The sequence below is a fragment of the Mus musculus genome, chromosome 2 (genome assembly GCF_000001635.26).
Source record: "Mus musculus strain C57BL/6J chromosome 2, GRCm38.p6 C57BL/6J".
Lineage (NCBI taxonomy): Eukaryota > Metazoa > Chordata > Mammalia > Rodentia > Muridae > Mus > Mus musculus.
In genome coordinates, this window is record NC_000068.7 from 159138817 (window position 1) to 159157093 (window position 18277).

At 44.6% G+C, this 18277-nt stretch overlaps 1 non-coding gene across 1 annotated transcript; it reads left to right on the forward strand.

The window, feature by feature from the left end:
- The first annotated feature begins 544 nt into the window (after positions 1-544).
- Positions 545-676, forward strand: Gm25090. The gene has a single exon (XR_003954215.1). It is a non-coding gene; the product is annotated as a small nucleolar RNA SNORA17 (small nucleolar RNA).
- Positions 677-18277: the final 17601 nt, after the last annotated feature.

Consider the following 18277-nt stretch of genomic DNA (forward strand, 5'->3'; position numbering starts at 1 on the left):
GTGCCAGGGTAGGGGTATACCGGTGTGTGTGTGTGTGTGTGTGTGTGTGTGTGTGTGTGTGTGTATGTGTGTGTGTGTGTCTACCCTCTCAGAAGAGAAGGGGAGGGGGTGGAGGAGGAATTGTGGGAGGGGAGCAGTGATTGGGATGTAAAGTGAATAATAAAATAGAAGTTAGCATTCCTTCTGTACTCCACAGTGTTCTGTATATCATTGCTTCACGTTTGTCCTGACTTGCTCTCATCTTTGTTCCACCCATGATCACTTTCCTTATGAGTCTTGACATAGCTAAGCTTTTTCTCACCCGATGGCCTTTTCTCGTTCCAGTCTCCTGTCTATGAATAAAAACATGCTGATACTCCTCGCTGTTCTCTTCACTCAGCCAAGCACCATCAGGACCTCTCTGTACTCTACTGATGAGCTGAACGTGTCTCCCTATTCTAATTGTCTGTTCTAGGGTCTTGTTGAACATTGAGGTTTAGATCTGATTTTATTTCTTTTATTTCTATGTCAGAGAGGTTATCTTCTCTTTAAGAAAGTTGCATACCTTGCCCCTAGAAGCCTTACAAGTGTGGCTGCTGTGTCACATGTGAATCAGTAGGTGGCAGAGAGGACAGAGACTATTTCTATGTTTAGTGTTCTGACTTATGTACATCTGAATGATAAGTGGCCTAACATTCCCTGAAAAAGTGAGTCTGAGATGACCACCAGTTCAGCACCAGGATGTCTGGATAGGGAGCTAGCCTGAGACAACTACCATCAGACAACACCCAGGCCTGGGGGTCATGAAAGCACAAGAGCTGACTCCACCCCTAGCCTGCTGCAGTGGGTCCTGCACCTCATCTGGGCAGCATAGTAGATCTGACCCTGATGGCAGAATACATAGGTGAGCAGGCCCAAAGGGAAAGGGCATGGACATGGGAGAGCTGGCCCTACCACTTTCGTTGTGTGGTGACATGGGTGAAAGAGAGATGATCTCCCCCCGTCCCTACCTTGCAACCTAGGACAGGCAGGAGAGCTTGCCCTGAGGTCATCAGAACAGGAGAGCTGGCCCTACCCCACATTTGCTGCAGCACTTGGAAGAGCAGGCTCTGCATGTGCAGCACAGTAGTGCTGGTCCTGGATGTGGGTGTTGAGAGCGAGCAGCCCTAAGGGAGACTTGGCCCTGCCTCTTGTCTGTTGGGCAGTGGCACACATGAGGGAAAGGCACCCTTCTTCCCTACCTTGTCTCTTGCTGTCTATGGCAAGAAGTAGAGTTGGCCCTGGGGTCATGAGAGTTGAAGAAGTGGCCATGCCCCTCACTGTCTGCAACACTTGGGAGAACAAGCCCTGCACCTTGCCTGGGCAGCAGGGTAGAGGTGGCCCTCATTTTGGGGTTGCAGGTGAGACATCCCTAAGGGCATGAAAGTGGGAAAGCCAGAAGGCTGATCAGCTCAGATTTTCAGCCCCAGATCCAGGACTTTGGATTGGCCCACCCCAACATCTACCCCATCGATGAACTGCTGGAGTGCATGAAGGAGCTGGTCCTACAGATCAAGAACTACAGGATCTCCATGACACAGGGTGACAACAGGTTATCCAAGAGGAGTCCCAGTAAGGATTCAGTATCAGAAGAGTATCAGAAGCCAGAGGCCTTGTACCAGGCCAACGAGTCATCTGCAAGCAGAGAAGAATGGACAAAAGGGTATACTATGAGATACACTGTGACACACTACAGCTTCCACAACAAGATTTTTTTTTCTCTATTGTGGGGGAGGTTGCAATGGTGGAGGGCAGCTATAAGAAGAGGGGGAGACGAGTGGCAATGTGGTGCATGATCTGAAATTCACAAAGAACCAATGGAAAATTAGAGAGAAAGAGAGAGAGAGAGAGAGAGAGAGAGAGAGAGAGAGAGAGAAAGAGAGAGAGAGAGAGAGAGGGAGAGAGAGAGAGAGAGAGAGAGAGAGAGAGAGAGAGAGAGAGAAAGGAAGGAAGAAAGCCAGGAGAGAAGGGCAAATCACTTTTTAAAATACTAGGTTGGCCAGCCGTGTAGGATGAGAAATGCTTGTATCATGGAATGTCTATCTTACACCAGATCATTGGTGAAGGCCTGCAGCTTCTGCTATATAATAGGTTGATGCAGATTGACAGGGCAAAAAGGAAGAGTCACCAAGGATTTGTCAATGGTCGCCCTTAAGCCTCACTCTAGAGGGCATCTCTGAGTGAAGGACAGGAGGAAACAAACTTCGCGTACTAGTACAGGGAGGCGCCATGCAAACCTCTTCTGCTGAGGTAAGCTTGTCTTCCTTCTTCAGGCTGTAGATATGTAAGAAGGATGTAGTAACAGACAGACACAAGCCAAACTGAAATGGTCATTACTGCTGTATGAGGACCCTGCCTGACACAAGGACTTCCTCAGCACTTTGTCGCTTTAGCTAAGCCCTGCACCTCACCTTGATAGGGAGAACATGCTAAAATAAAATCAGTTGTTCCAACCCAAGTGCAACACAGAATCATCACAGGGGGTGTTGAAAGATAGAAAATGAAAGCAAACCACAAAGAGACAGGTTGACTGGTATGCCTTGGATAATACCTTCCTCCCACAACACACACATGCACACACATGGGCATGCACTCACATATGCATGTATGCACACACATGTGCTCTCTCACACACGTACATATACGTATAATGTCCTCATGTTAAAGCTTGGTCCCTAAGGTCATTGGAGTTGAACCTGCCAAGTGAATGGGATCCTGAATATTCTCTGTGTCTCTGTTTCTTTTTCTGTCTCCCTTTCTCTGTCTGTGTGTTTCTTTGTGTCTCTGACTATGTGTCCTGTCTGTCTCTGTCTGTCTTCCTGTCTGTTTGTCTCTCTCTCTGTTTATGGCATGCACATCCAGTCCTACATGTATTTCTTACATGATATAATGCCTCTCCTAATGGTCCAAATTATTGGGGTTACCTAATCTTGGATTTGACCTTTTAGAGCTGTGAGCTAAAATAAACCTCTCTTTACTGTGTAACAGCCCATGTCAGCTATTTGGTTACAATGAATATCAAATTACTACATTGACTCTACTTTGTATCTGCTAAATTCCACTGACTTGGGAGTAGGGCTAGATAAGGTGTTTTGAAAAGACCTTCCTGTAAGTGCCTTTGGCAATTAATTTTGTGTAGAGAAAATCATGCCATGGTATAATTCACAATAGACCACAGGCAGAACATAGAAAGTTTATTTTTAAAATTTAATCTAGGGCTGGGAGAAGGCTCATTTAGGAAAGTGCTTGCCATACAAGCACGAGGACCTGAGTTCAAGCCCCAGGGCCCACTTGGAAAAGCTGGTAATGTACAATATGCTTATAATCCTAAAACAGGGGACACAGAGATGCATAGACACAGGTGCTCAAAATCCAGCCAACTTGATGATCTCCAGGTTCAATGAGAGACTCCGTCTCAAAAGACAATGTGGAGAGCAACCGAGAAAGACAGCTGAGGAGGCTGACCGCTGACATCCATCAGATGCATAAAGGCACACACATATACTAAAGTCAATTTGGACAATTACAGATTCACTTTTAAAAGTTCATTAGACAAAAGTATCACATTGAGTAGTTTATAAATATTAATGAAACAAAATGGGACAGTTTACAAAAGTAGGTTAATTTAAAGATAACTACTAATAAGCAGAAGTATGAATAGTGATTGGCAGACAAACACAGTACATAAAGACCAGAGCCAGGGACACCTTGAATGAGATGATTCTAATGTTCTGACTCCACCGGACTAGCTTGTCCTTTGAGTCTATCTGCATGTGACTTTGGCTAATGATGGAGATTTGTTTGTTTCTTTGTTTGTTTGTTTGTGTTTTCCTCAAACAAACACTTCACAAGCAGTTTTCAAACTGTTAGTGGTAGCAGAATGTTAAAATTTGATCTGTTGCTATCTCTTGTAATGCTAAGGGTAGGCACCCAAGACCTGGTTGCCCCAGAGATGAGAGAGTGAGCAAGTAGAGCCAAGTGATGCTATGTAACCTTGTCTCCAAGTTATTTGTGATTGGTAAATAAAGATGTCAATAGCTAATAGTTGGGCAGAATTGAGATAGGTGGTGTTTGGTGTTTCCTGCCTGGAGGTCGGAGGAGACCACAGGGGAGGGAGAAGAAGGTGAAGAAAAGGGAGAGAGATGTCATTGGTTAGGAGTCAAGAAAACATGACCCACAGGGCTGGCCAGTTGGAGTTAAGAGCAGCCCAGATGAAACATAGTAAGTGTCAACTCTAGGTTATACATTAAAAATTAGATTCTAATAGCATAGAGGGCAGATATCTGTCCAGCTCTAGTGCCTATCAAGGCTTATTATAAATAATAAAAATTGTATTTTCTTTTATCCAGGAACTACTAGATGATCAAAGATGAGGTAGAAACCCCAGATTGGGATTCAATATATTCTACAACTACAGAACCCTTTTATGTTATTAGTTTTTCCAAGTGAAGTACCTCACATCTAAATCCCCAGATTATCTTCCTTTAAGATGTCCCCCGTGCCCAGCCTCATCCCCAGAAGCCTGCGCTAGGCTAGTTAAATCCCAGTTCTTGGAAAGCGAGGGAAGATGGGGATCAGGCAGCATTTGTGCAACTCTTTAAAGTGTCCTGATAGCCACTTAGCTTTCTGTGGTCATGAACCTTGGCTTAAATTGAAATGAAGGCAGCTTGTGTGAGGCAGGAGTCACTGTGCAAATGAGAGGCAGGGGTCCTAGAGCTATCTTTTCAGGCAGCTACCCACCTTTCTCCCTTTCATTTCTAGTCATGTATTCTTTGTTCCTTGTTTATCCTCTGTGAGGTCACTCAACTTCTTTACACTCAGTGTGGTTTCTTCTGTAAAGGATTACAGTGATGGACTGGCTTCTGGGTGCATTAAATGAGTTGTGTTTGCAGCAGTTTTAGCTTGGGGCTCTTACTATGGTCCTCTGTGTTAAGGATAATCATTTCGGAGTCATTTTAATACCAAAGAAAATAGCATATTAATTGTTCAATACCTGACAGATGTTTCTTAAGTTACATAAAGCATAATTTATTGTTTACTTCATAGGTTGCCGTGAGTGTTTCATTTGGGCAATTTAAAAAATATGTAAGAACTTTATCTTAGGTACTTTTCTATTGCTGTGAAGAGACACCACATCCAAGGAACTTATAAAAACAAGCATTTAATTGGGGGCTTGCTTATAGTTTCAGAGGCTGAGTCCATGAGCACCAGAGCAAGGAAATATGGTGGCAGGCAGATAGGCATAGGAGTGGAGCAATAGCTGAGGAATTATGTCTGATCCACAAGTATGCAGGAGGGAGGGAGGAAGAGAGGGAGGGAAGGAGGGTGGGAACACAATAGTGGACTTATCCTGAGCTTTTGAAACCTCAAGGTCCAGCCCCAGTGACAAACCCCTTCAACAAGGCCACACCTCCTAATCCTTCCTAAACAGTCTACCAATGAGTACCAAACATTCAAATATGTGAACCAGTGGGAGCCGTTCTTATTTAAACTACCAAAGGCTTAATAATAGTCTTATGTTGTGTATATGTGTGTGTGATACGTGTGAACATGTACGTGCATATGCATAAGCCTGTATGTGTACAGAGCATGTTGTGTGTCCTCTATCATCCTCTGCCTAATTTCCTTGCCACACATGTGCATGCATATGCATAAACCTGTGTGTGTTCAGAGTGTATGTGTCCTCTACACCTTCTGCCTTATTTCCTTGTGACAGGGTTTCTCAGTGTACCTGGCACTCGCCATTTCAGCCAGGCTGGCTGGCTAGTGAGCTCTGAGCATCTACCTGTGTTCATCACTAGCACTGGGGTTACAGGTGTGTGCATGACGATGCTTCTTTTTGCAGGTGCCAGGGATTTGAACTCAGGTCCTCTAGTTAAAAAGTGCGACAATGGAAGGAGTTACAGAGACAAAGTTTGGAGCTGAGATGAAAGGATGGACCATGTAGAGACTGCCATATCCAGGGATCCACCCCATAATCAGCATCCAAATGCTGACACCATTGCATACACTAGCAAGATTTTATTGAGAGGACCCAGATGTAGCTGTCTCTTGTGAGACTGTGCCGGGGCCTGGCAAACACAGAAGTGGATGCTCACAGTCAACTAGTGGATGGATCATAGGGTTCCCAGTGGAGGAGCTGGAGAGAGTAGCCAGGGAACTGAAGGGATCTGCAACCCTATAGGTGGAACGACATTATGAACTAACCAGTGCCCCGGAGCTCTTGACTCTAGCTGCATATATATCAGAGGATGGCCTGGTCGGCCATCGCTGGAAAGAGAGGCCCATTGGACTTGCGGACTTTATGTGCCCCAGTACGGGGGAACACCAGGGCCAAGGGGGGGGGAGTGGGTGAGCAGGGGAGTGGGGGTGGGTGGATATGGGGGACTTTTGGTATAGCATTGGAAATGTAAATGAGCTAAATACCTAATAAAAAATGGAAAAAAAATAAATTGCCAAAAAAAAATAATAATAATGGCAGAAAAAAAACTTTAATTCTAATTTTTAGTATTTAGTTAAAATATAATTCCATAATTTTTCTCTAAATCTCCTCTCTTCTACACTCCCCATGTTCACCACACCCCAAAAATGTGTAGTCTCCTTTTTAACCGTTGTTGCTAAATGAGCATATAAAGAATCCACATATAAATGCAAAAAAAAAAAAGTGCGACAAGCCCTTCTTAACCCATTGAGCTATCATCTACTCTCATTCACTGAACCATCACCCACTCTTACCCATGGAGCCATTGCCTTAGCCCTAATACTCTTGCTTTCTTAACCTCATTTGCTGTAAAGAATTTCAGTTTTCCTATCCTAAGTTTGCGAAATGTACAGTTTTACGGGAGCCAGTGCAACCTCTTGGGAATGTTTATACAAAGTTCATTGTCACATTTACCAGCACCGTTCAGTTCTCCCACCAAGCTTATTTTACTCAGTACTGTATTTTATTTGACCAAGACAGATTTCCTCCAGAGTGGGTGGGGCAGACATTATCATTCCCATTTTACAGATGATTAGACTGACTGCACTTAGGAGCCATCTCCTGCAGAAGCAAAGTAGACTCACGTTAGGCTGAGCACGCTGAGGAAATAGAAGCAAATGGAAACAAAGTTCTTCTGGGCCTCATTTCCCTGTGCTTTCCCAGTTAACTTGCTTTGTTTCAGGTCACTGCTGTGACCTGGATCTGTCCATGGTTTAGCACAGAGTGATGACCCTGATGTACTTGCACCATGTGCGTGCTGTGCACTGAAGGACCAAGTGCACCAAATGGAAGACGCATCAAAATCTGTCCCAGCAAGCAGAGCAACTTCAGTGACGGGAGCCATCCAGACATCTGCAGAAAGTCTCTTTGACTTAAAAGCAGAGTGCCTGCCAATTCCATGGCTTTCCCATCAGAAAAAAATGTCATCTTTCAGAGGACGGAGGGGTGATCCGGGTCACCAGTTCGCTCTGCTGGATTCTCACCAACACAAAGGCATAAGGTGATTGAGTGGAGGTGACAGGGAACTTTGGGAGAGGTGACAGAGTGAGAAGTTAAAAACTAGACACAGTTGGAGAACACGGAAGGTGAATTCCACCTGAGAGAAAAAAAGCAAGTGAGCTGGGGTTTTAGGATTGGCTTCAGACAGCATGGTGGTGGGGGCTGAAGACTCATCCAGAGGGCGATTCTGCATCTGTGAATATTTTCTGTGACAAAGCTGGGGAGCTGACCAGCTAGGGAATTGTGTGATGAACTCCAGTGGAAGAGAGGTATCGGGAGAGAGACAAAAGGTTAGATTTGAGAAGAGCAAGTCAGAAGAGGTGATGGGGGAACTAAACACAGCATGAAAGTGGAAGGGTGTTGCACCAGGATCTAGGAAAGGGCGGGGCAGGGGAGAAAGAGGGAGGGAGAGAGACACTTAACTATCAGGTAGGGGTGCTATGTTTTGGACCAGGAGAAGCAAGAAGAAGGAACTTCACTTTGGGAACTTTGGGATAAGACCTTTGAATACTGTTAGTGACTCCCCCCCCCCCCAATGAATAACTGGAGGAAAGGAGAGGGGACTTAAAAAGGCGACAGCTGTCACCCCACATCTTAACAGTCTTGAAAATGGGATTTCCTGCTCTATAAAGTGTGAGCTTGTTGTTGTTTCAAAACAAGAGTCTCTCAAGAACACACAGAAGAGAAAATGATGGCCCTGGGGACTCAATGGGTGTGTACCCAGACCCTCTGTCTAGGTTACTCTCTAGTTTTTCTGATAACATCATGTCCTGACAGAAGGAAGTGAGTTTAAGGTTTGGGTCTTGAAGGTCAGTTGGAGACCTGAAGAAGGGTTGCTTACAGATTTGGGGTGAGCTGGATCAATATGGGTTGGAAGGTGAGTGGTATTAATGATCAGAGTGAACACCACCAGGCAGTGGTGGTGCGCACCTTTAATCTCAGCACTTGGGAGGCAGAGGCAAGTGGATTTCTGAGTTCAAGGCCAGCCTGGTCTACAGAGTGAGTTCCAGGACAGCCAGGACTATACAGAGAAACCCTGTCTCGAAAAACAAAACAAAACAAACAACAACAACAAAAAACAAAAAGAAAATTAACAGAGTGAACACCAATGAAGTATTTTCTCTCTGTCCAACTGTTTTAGTTAGAGTTTTATTGCTGTGAATAAATACCATGATTAAGGCAACTCTTATAATAACAATATTTAATTGGGGCTGGCTTACAGGTCAGAGGTTTAGTCATTATGTTGCCAGGAGTATGGCAACATCCAGGCAGGCATGGTGCAGGCAGAGTGAGAGTTCTACTGCTTCATCTGAAGGCTACTAGCAGAATACTGACTTCTAGGCAGCTAGGATGAGGGTCTTAAAGCCCACAGTGACACACCTATTCCAACAAGGCCACACCTTCTAATAGTGCCACTCCCTGGGCCAAACACATACCAACCATCAACCAACCCTGTCAGATCTTTGCTATTTTCAGACAGTCCATTGCCAATGGGTTGCTGTCAATAAAGGTCTCCAGAGGAGAGCCCCTCACTGGAGCCTTGGTTCTGCCTCAGTATACCTTTGCTCCTTCTTTAGAGGATGGCAGAGGAACCATGAGTGACAGAACTGTGAAAGAGGGAGAACAACACCCTAGGTGACAATTGGAAGCACAGAGTTTGATGGGCAGGCATGGCAGACAGAATCTACTGTGAGAAAATGTGCAAGGAGCAGAGACTGAAGGAAAGGCTATCCAGAGACTGCACCACCTGGAGATCCATCCCATATACAGTCACCAAACGCAGACACTATTGTGGATGCCAAGAAGTGCATGCTGACAGGAGCCTGATATAGCTGTCTCCTGAGAGGCTCTGCCAGAGCCTGACATATACAGAGACAGATGCTCACAGCCAACCATTGAACTGATCACAGGGTCCCTAATGGAGGAGTTAGAGAAAAGACCGAAAGAGCTGAAGGGGTTTGCAACCCATAGGAAGAACAACAATATCAACCAACCAGATCTGCCAGGGTCTAAACCACCAACCAAGGAGTACACACGGAGAGACCTATGGCTCCAGCCAGATATGTAGCAGAGGATGGTCTTGTTGGGCATCAATGGGAGACGAAGCCCTTGGTCCAGTGAAGGTTTGATGCCTCAGTGTAGGGGAATGTGGGAGTTGGTAGGTGGGAGCACACCCTCATAGAAGCAGGAGGAGCAGGGATGGATAGGGGTTTCGGGGATGGATAGGATCGGGAAAGGGGATAATGTCTGAAATGTAAATAAGCAAAATATCCAATAAATTTTTTTAAAAGGGGTGAAGTTTTAGCTAAAGTTTCCCCCGCTTTCAACACATAAGACAGACACACAGCCAGGTAGTTCCTCGGATATAAGGGGCTGTGATTTCAAATGCCGATTTGAGACAAAATAGAAAGGTCTCCATGAATTTTTAGGCTGTATTAACATAGTGTGTGTAATGTGGAGGTGGCAGTCCTCAGTTAGGCACCAATTGTCCCTAGCTTATTGGGTACCACTGCACTGGGTTTCTGTGATAAGGGAGAGGTCACTGGTTACATGTATCACTTCTTTGGTCTTATTTCTTTAATGCTTTCCTAGCAAACTTGAAAAATCACAAGTCATATTCCTTCCCAAGATCTAGAGGTTGTTTTTAATGTCTCTACTCCCCACATACCTGCTTTTCTGTTTCTTGTAAGTTTTCTTACTACCATCTATCACCGACCTTCAAGCAGGCTAAGTGTATCCTCATCTCTGCCATGTACCCTCTCCCCTGCCCAGAAACACACCAGACATCCCTTGGTTTGGTCCTGCAGATGCCTTACTTTCTTCAGATCTTGGCTTAATTCCATCTTCTTGGGAAAAGCCAGTCCTTGAGGAGGGTTCAGCGACAGAGAATTTGCCTTGTTTGGGGCCTTTGGATTCAGTCTTCAGTGCTGGAAACCAAACCAATCCAAACCAAACCAAACCAAACCAAACCAGACCAAACCAAACCAAACCAGACCAAACCAAACCAAACCAAACCAGACCAGACCAGACCAAACCAAACCAAACCAAACCAAACCAAACCAAACCAAACCAGACCAGACCAAACCAAACCAGACCAAACCAAACCAAACCAATCCAAACCAAACCAATCCAAACCAAACCAAACCAAACCAAACCAGACCAAACCAAACCAAACCAATCCAAACCAAACCAATCCAAAACAAACCAATCCAAACCAATCCAAACCAAACCAAACCAAACCAAACCAAATCAAACCAAACAAACCAAATCAAACCAAACCAAACCAAACCAAACCAATCCAAACCAATCCAAACCAAACCAAACCAAACCAAACCAAACCAAACCAAACCAAACCAAACCAATCCAAATCAAACCAATCCAATCCAATCCAATCCAATCCAATCCAATCCAATCCAATCCAATCCAATCCAATCAAATCCAAACCAAACCAAACCAAACCAAAACAGCCAAAAGCTATCACCAGCTTCCTTATCTTAAAAATGACCTGGCCACTCTCAATTCATGCTGTTTCATTTTACATGCAAATGCAAGGTCCTACCTGACACGGCTCCACACGTTTATGTACTTGATACTGTCTGGGTCTCTAATCAGAACTTACAATGCAGAAGGGTTGTGGCTCTTTTTGAGAATTTCTGTGGTTTTGTTTGTTTGTTTGTTTGTTTTGTTTTGTTTTTCTCTCACTGTTCTGTGAGATGCTACCTATAGAAAGTGCCATTTAGGCAGACCGTGGTGGTGCACACCACACCTTCAGTCCTATCACTCTGGAGGCAGAGGCAAGCCAGTCTCTGATTCTGAGGCCAGCCTGGCCTGCAGACTGAGTTCCAGGACAGCCAGGGCTACACAGAGAAACCCTGTTTTGAATCCCCCTCCCCACAAAGAATTATAGAAAAAGATCCAGAGTTCTGAAGTTCCCATGTAGCTCTAATCACCTGTCCTCATACACGGTTTCAATATGGTAGATGGATATTTATCACTGATCACCAACAATTAACTCCCTTGGACCCTTGCCACTTGGTGGTAGCATTAGGTGCTAGATTTGATTGATGGTTTCTAATCCTTGTTTGGTGATTTACTCCAGGGACTTAGTCGCTTTTACTTTCTCTCAGTAACAGAAAGTGGGACCTCCCAGCTAGACTGCTTTCTGTTGTGCTAAGCACCATGGTCAAAAGCAACCCGGAGAGGAAAGGGTTAATTTACAGTCAACCATAAGGTGAAATCAGGGCAGGAACCCAGAGGCAGGAACTGAAGCAGCGGCCAGAAGCTGTTCCCTGGTTTGCGTTCAGGCTTTTTTTTTTTAATTCTTCCTAAGACCAATTGCCTAGGGATGTTACTGCCCACAGTGGGCTGAGCCCTCCCACATTAATCATTAATAAACAAACAAAATATACCCCCACAGATTCTCCTAGAGGCAATCTGAGGAAAGTTTTCTCATTTGAGGTCTCCTCTTCCCACATGACCCTAGCTTGTGTCAAGTTGACAAGAATCTTCTCTCAAAGACTGCTGGGGAAAGCTGCTATGTACAGGGAGCAACAGTGCAGCAGTATGCCTGGCTCTTGTCTTGTTGAAGCCATAGGTTATATAAGCCTATATAAGCCTATATAAGCCTATATAAGGGTCATGAGAAGTAGGTAGGAGACAGTTGTGGGGAAAAATATTCAATATGTGGTGAATTAAATGTTTCATAGTCAGTCCTAAGCCCATCAATGAAGGGAATTGGGACATTTTTTTTTCTCAAAAGCAAAACTTACATAAATTATTATTTTAAAGAGTATTTGTGTGTGTGTATAGGAAAAGAAGCCCACTGTCTTTGCCTCCTCATTCTTGACATTTTTATACAATAATTCAAAAGATAAAATATGGTTGGTTTTATGTAGTAGGTACATGCTAGAAAATAAACCTCCCAGATTGGAAGGATTTCTTATATACTCTGTAACTTCCTCTTTTTTCTCCCTCCCTTCTTCCTTTCCTTTTCCCTCCCTTCCTCCTTTTGTCCCTCCCTCCCTCCATCCTTCCTTCCCTCCTTTATTGTTTCAGTCATGTTTAACAGATAACAGCCTAGTGTCGGACACTAGACTGCCTTTCTTGGGCTCCTACATGGACATATGTCATTCATATATCATATTACAAGATACCTACGTGGATGCCTTATTCTACATCACTGGGCCCTAGTGGTCACCACTGCTTTGTCCTAGCCCTTTCAGATGTGCAGTCTCATCTGGAACTCCATCCTGTGTGTGAAAGAAACCACTTTGGACTTTAAGCAGAGGGCTGATTTTCAAAGGTTAAATATAGAGGGATGAGATTATAAAAGAAAGTACAGGGATACATATGTCCCTCTTAACAGAGGAGTGGCCTTGAAGAAATCACTTAATTCTAAAAACTCTTAGTCTCTTGGTCTTTAACATTGAGGGGAGAGGGTGGTAAGAGTCATGTATTTCATGACTGTTACTTGAATTCGTTGAAAAGATGCATAAGGAGGTGATTGTCATGCCAGGCATTGGGGAGTGTTTAACAATGAAACCATAGCTCTCTCCTTTGTGACACTTGACTCAGGAGGACATAGGCGTGATGGGATCTGTGCTCATGAGGGCCCTGAGAAGGTGGCTGTGCTGCAGATATCCTCCCGGCTACATGGAACCAATCACTTTCTCCCCAGAGTCTCTAATCTTTGATTATTTAATTCGTTTTGGTCAGGGGAAGGTCTTCTCAAGGCATGGACTCCTGTTTCTCATTTAGCATTTAAAAATCCTTTCTGGGAGGATTTTCCCAGCTAGGTCTAAAGGAGGGACCCAGAGCCTTGAAACACAAGGGGACTCTGGAAGCTCTGAACCCAGTGATTCCATTGCCACAAATTCCAGCTGAAGCCCTGTTCTTGGCCTGGCCCCACCTGCCCAGCTATAATTAAGGTCGTGTCTACAGCTTCATAGATTAGAAGGAAGGAGTGGCGGTGTCACCAAGTCATAATTTCCAGAGTCAAAGCTCTCCCCCCATCATGTTTTCCCCCTCTTTATTTTGGAATTGGCAGTAGATTTCCCTGAAAGTAGGCCATGGTGTCCTTTCCTACAGTTCATTACAAGTGGGCAGGGAGGCACTGCCCGGGCTGCCAAGGCCTGAATGTTGGTGCTCTTAGGAGGTAGGAGGGAGTGTTTCCTGCGTGAATGCTTCTGGCCAGGAGGCAAGAGTTTGTCATGGAAGAGTTTTTGCTCCTTACTAAACAAGAGGGTCTAGTAAACAAGAAACCGTTTGAACACATTTGCACATCCCGTGCCACATTATTTTTTAATTGTGTGGTGCCTGTGCGCTCGTGCGTTCTTGGTGTAGGAAATTGTTACAGACGTCAACGTTGTTTTATTTTGGGGTCTTGGGGTTTGACGATTGCCTTGGAACTGCCAGTCTCAGCCTTTTTGTTACAGAGTTCATGGAGCGGGGCGAGGCTGACTTACTGTCATCTGCCCCTCTCCTTTTAACGTATTCTTTTGAATAGCCAAGGGCCTGGCCCGGCAGTTGGGAACACAGGATTATGTCTTTGAGGACACCACAGTCAAGAGAAAGACTTTCCATGGAATTCCCAAATAGGTTAAGGAAGGAAAGCCATGGCCCTTCTACTCAATATGCTTTCCTGATGACCACTGGATAAAGACTCAGTCTAAACATAAACATGATGGAACAATTTGAGAGGAATTTGGGTAGCAAATACCCATCACTTGGATGGTGAAGGGCCCATTGATTGGACCAGCACAGAGATAACTTAGCAGCAGAGCCAGGAAGGTGGTCCAGGAAATGCTGCTGCTGCAGCTTTTGCCTCTTGATGCCTGGGACCTTGCCCTCTGTTCTCTCTACACCTACCCTTCTGCCCTGCAGGCTCTTCCTCTCTTACTGTTTACAGTTGTCAGCACGGCTTTGAGTTCTGAGAGTCTTGGCTGACTAGTGAGAACTATGCAAGTAGGACTTAATTTGATTTGATTTGCATTGGGAAATATAGTCTCCGATGTCGTTTTAAGTTCTATGTAAGCAGTTCTGTGAAAGGTCACAGTCTTGACCAAAATTAGCCCTCTAGTGGGCATTCTCCAGAAGAATATTCTGGAATATCATCTGATATAAGCCCAGTCAGCATGGCTGAATCAGGACATTAACCAGAGCCACTGGCGCTTAGGGGACCAAAACTTAACCCATAAGGCAAGTTGGGAAGGAGCTGGGAGGGAGCCCACATCAGGGCTGATCTAGCCTAGGCCCTGCTGCTGCTGCTGCAGAGAATTGCCCTTAAATAAGTTTGCTTGGGATTTTGGGCCATGGGGTAGGCAGGCTGAATACTCTGCCTGCCAGGAAGGGGTTAGATTGGCCATGTACACTCTGACAAGGCCTCGTGGTAACCACATTTCTGTTTCCTCAGGGTCTGCCCCAGCTCAAGCCTCTGCCCCTCTTGCCTGGCAGCTCATTTTCTAGGCCCCAAGTGGGGCAAAGTTGCTACAGGATTCTTCTCCAGGAGTGGAGAGAACACATTGCTTCCTTTTTTTCCAGCCTTTTGATGTGTGAGGGGCATCAACCGGTATCTAGGCCTTGAGCCACCAAGCAAACACACACACACGTTCACATGTCTACCTAGCCAGTATGAAGACAGCAAAACTCCTTGGCAGCCAGAGAGCGCGTGTGAAGGAAGAGCCTGCATCACAGAGAGACAGGACAGATGTTAACTGACTGTGGTGTGCATGCTGGCACCCTGCTGTTACTCATTCCTATGGTGGAGTCTTCTGTTTTGATTTTTAAACAACAAATCGATTCTTTTGCCAACACTCTGCATCCAAGAAGGTAGATTAAGTTAAATTAAAAAAAAAACAACAAAAAACAAACAAACAAACAAGCCCCCCAAAAATAATAAAACAAGAGATTGAGATACTTGCATCCTAAGTCTCAGTGAATTTTTAATCTCTGTCTCTGTCTCTATCTATCTCTCTATCTAGCTCTCTCTGTCTGTGTCCATGTCTCTCTGACTCTGTCTCTGTCTCTCCCTCTGTCTCTCTCTCTCTCCGTATGCTCGTGTGAGAGCAAAATGCATTCCATAGCACATGTGTAGAGGTCAGAGGACAATCTCAGGTGTCAGTCTTCACTTCCCACTTTATTTGGGACAGGTATCTTATTGTTCTCTGCTTCGTACGCCAGGCCAGTTGGGCTAAGAGCTTGCAGTAATTCTCCTATCTCCACCTTCCATCGCTTAGGAGGAGTTCACTAGGATTACAGACATTAGCAAAACTGCATCTGACTCGTATGTGGGTTATGGGAATCAAGTCATCTGGCTTGTGTGGCAAGTGCATTACCCACTCAGATATCTCTCTACCCCCTCCCCCTTTCAATCTTAGATGAGCATTGGAACCACAAAGAAGATTTTAAAAATATTTTTTTCTCTATCCATTTAGGAGCATCATAGAGTTAGGTAGGTTCTCTCCTATGACTTCAGTGGCCACAGGTTTTTGGCTCAATTAATGGAAGCAGGTACAAGTTCTGTCTTGCGAAGTGGGCCTTAAATCCAATTTAACAGTTGTTGGTCACTCCCACAGCACTCCTGATGCTGTGGTAGAAGTGGTTCTATGATTCCAGGCCTGATGGTGTTACCGTAGTTGTCAGGGTCACAGCGGGGTAAGACCATTGACTATAAACTGTTCCTGTGTCCTCGTTGTTATGTTCTCAGAATAGGGCATCTTCTGCACCCACTAGGGAAGCTCCTTTTTGCAGTAGATACTGACTTATACAGAGACAAAAGGGCCAATGAGCATGGAATAAGAGACTGGAGGTGCTCAGTTAGAAAGGGGACACCTACATGACAGTCCTTCCCCTCATGGCTCAGGGGTCATCGAGAAGAAGTTGTGGGAAGATGGAGGTTGATGAGCACCGTTGAATGGTGTTTTCCAGACACAGCAGGGCAGTTGCACACATGAACTCATAGCAGCTGTGACTCTAAGCTCAAGACCCATACAATAGCAAACCACCCCAAACAGCAGCACAGAAAGGGAAAGGGCTCAGAGTCGCACCCCTAGCTGAAGTGCCACTGCCAATTGATGGTGGACTGCAATTAAACTGGTTTTCCTCTGTAACACAAATGACTCCCAAATTAGGGTTAATACTAGGGAGACTCCTGGGATGGAGCACATTTTTGGTATAGTGGTCCTCAAACTTCAGTTGCCATCCGTTTCCCAGAGAGCCTATTAAAGTTCAGATTCATACTCTCAGGTTTGTTGATGTGGTAAGAATTGGCAGAACCCGAGACTATTTTAACAACTTTCTAGTCAAGGCTAATGATATGGGTCCAAGCACCGTTTGTTATAGGTTCATGATGGTTTATGTATTTCAGAAGTGTTGATTGGCTGAATTCTCTTTAGTTGGTCAGTACAGAGAGAAGTATAGATATTTACAGGGTTCTGGTGCCTCCCCAACCCCTCTGCCTTTCTGCTGGGGCCGAGGCATATAGTTGGATGGACATGCAGTGTGGCTCTCTCTCTATGCATTCCAAGGTGAGCTCAGATTCCATTACAATGATTGAGGTCAGGGTGTGATCACAAGCAGCCAACAGCAGTGCTTTGTGGGAGGTGTTGCTGTTTGGGTTAGGTCTTGAGAAACCAATATGGGGGTGTTGACAAGCAACTGCTCAGACATGTCTATCCATATTTTCTGTCGCTATGCACAGTAAAGATGGAGTGCAGCCTGGCCAGGTGGAGGTAATGAATAGATGCAGGTCAAGCCAAGACCAGCTTTTTTTTTTTGGTATGAGGATCAAGCCAAACTGTGGAAGAATTGTTCACATTTTGGATGCTAAGTAGCTTTCCCATTGCCAACAAGACTTGTGTTGTTGTTGTTTCTTCTCTCCTCTCTGTTCCCCATTCCTGATTATTCTCTTTACTTAACCTGTAGTTCTGTGGCCAATTCTAGTCTGGCCAGACTAGGAGTTAGGGTGTTGGCATGTGGTGGTGGAGTTTGGAATGGCTCAAGGCACCCAGTGAAGAGACCTTCTATTGCCTTGTACCAACAGCGAGTTCATAAAAGAGCGGCAGCTGGTGGGCTAGCCTGGAGTTGCCAACAGACGCTTTGTACTTTAATAATGTATGAGCATGTCCAGAAGACTCCTAGTGGTACTGAGCTCTACTTTGAAACTATCTTTAGGAGACACATATGTGACTTTTTATACCACTGAACAAGCTCTCTCTATCATGTGTGTTCTCTGTGTGTGTGTGTGTGTGTGTGTGTGTTTTAGAAGAAATGTAGTAGATGTATTGTATTATTTGCTTACACTTACCTCACAGTGTGTGTCTAGTCTTTAGAACCAAGTTAAGTTGTGGCTGATACTTAAAGTAAATGACATCGTTGTTGTTGTTGTTGTTGCTAACTAAAATTTAGGGATTATTTGTTACAAAGCAGGACCTACCTACAAGTAGCCGGCAAACACAGAAGCAGAGCCAAACCATTGTCTTGATCTATTCCAGATCTCCCAAGGAGCAGAAGCTTTGTATCATTGTTTTAAAAAACATTTATCAGAAATCACTCTGTATAAATGTGACCTAAGCAGAAGATGAGAAAAACAGAAGAGGACGTTTAGAATACGTGTTAGATGTAGCAGCAGCAGCAGCAGCAGCAGCAGACATTTTTAGAAATAAAACATAAAAGATTGATAAGTTGAGCAAATGAAATGAGAGCTTTTATGTAACATGGGACAAAAAAACCAAAGTAGACAAAGTAGGTTCAGGACACTGAAGCATTTCATATATAGTAAAA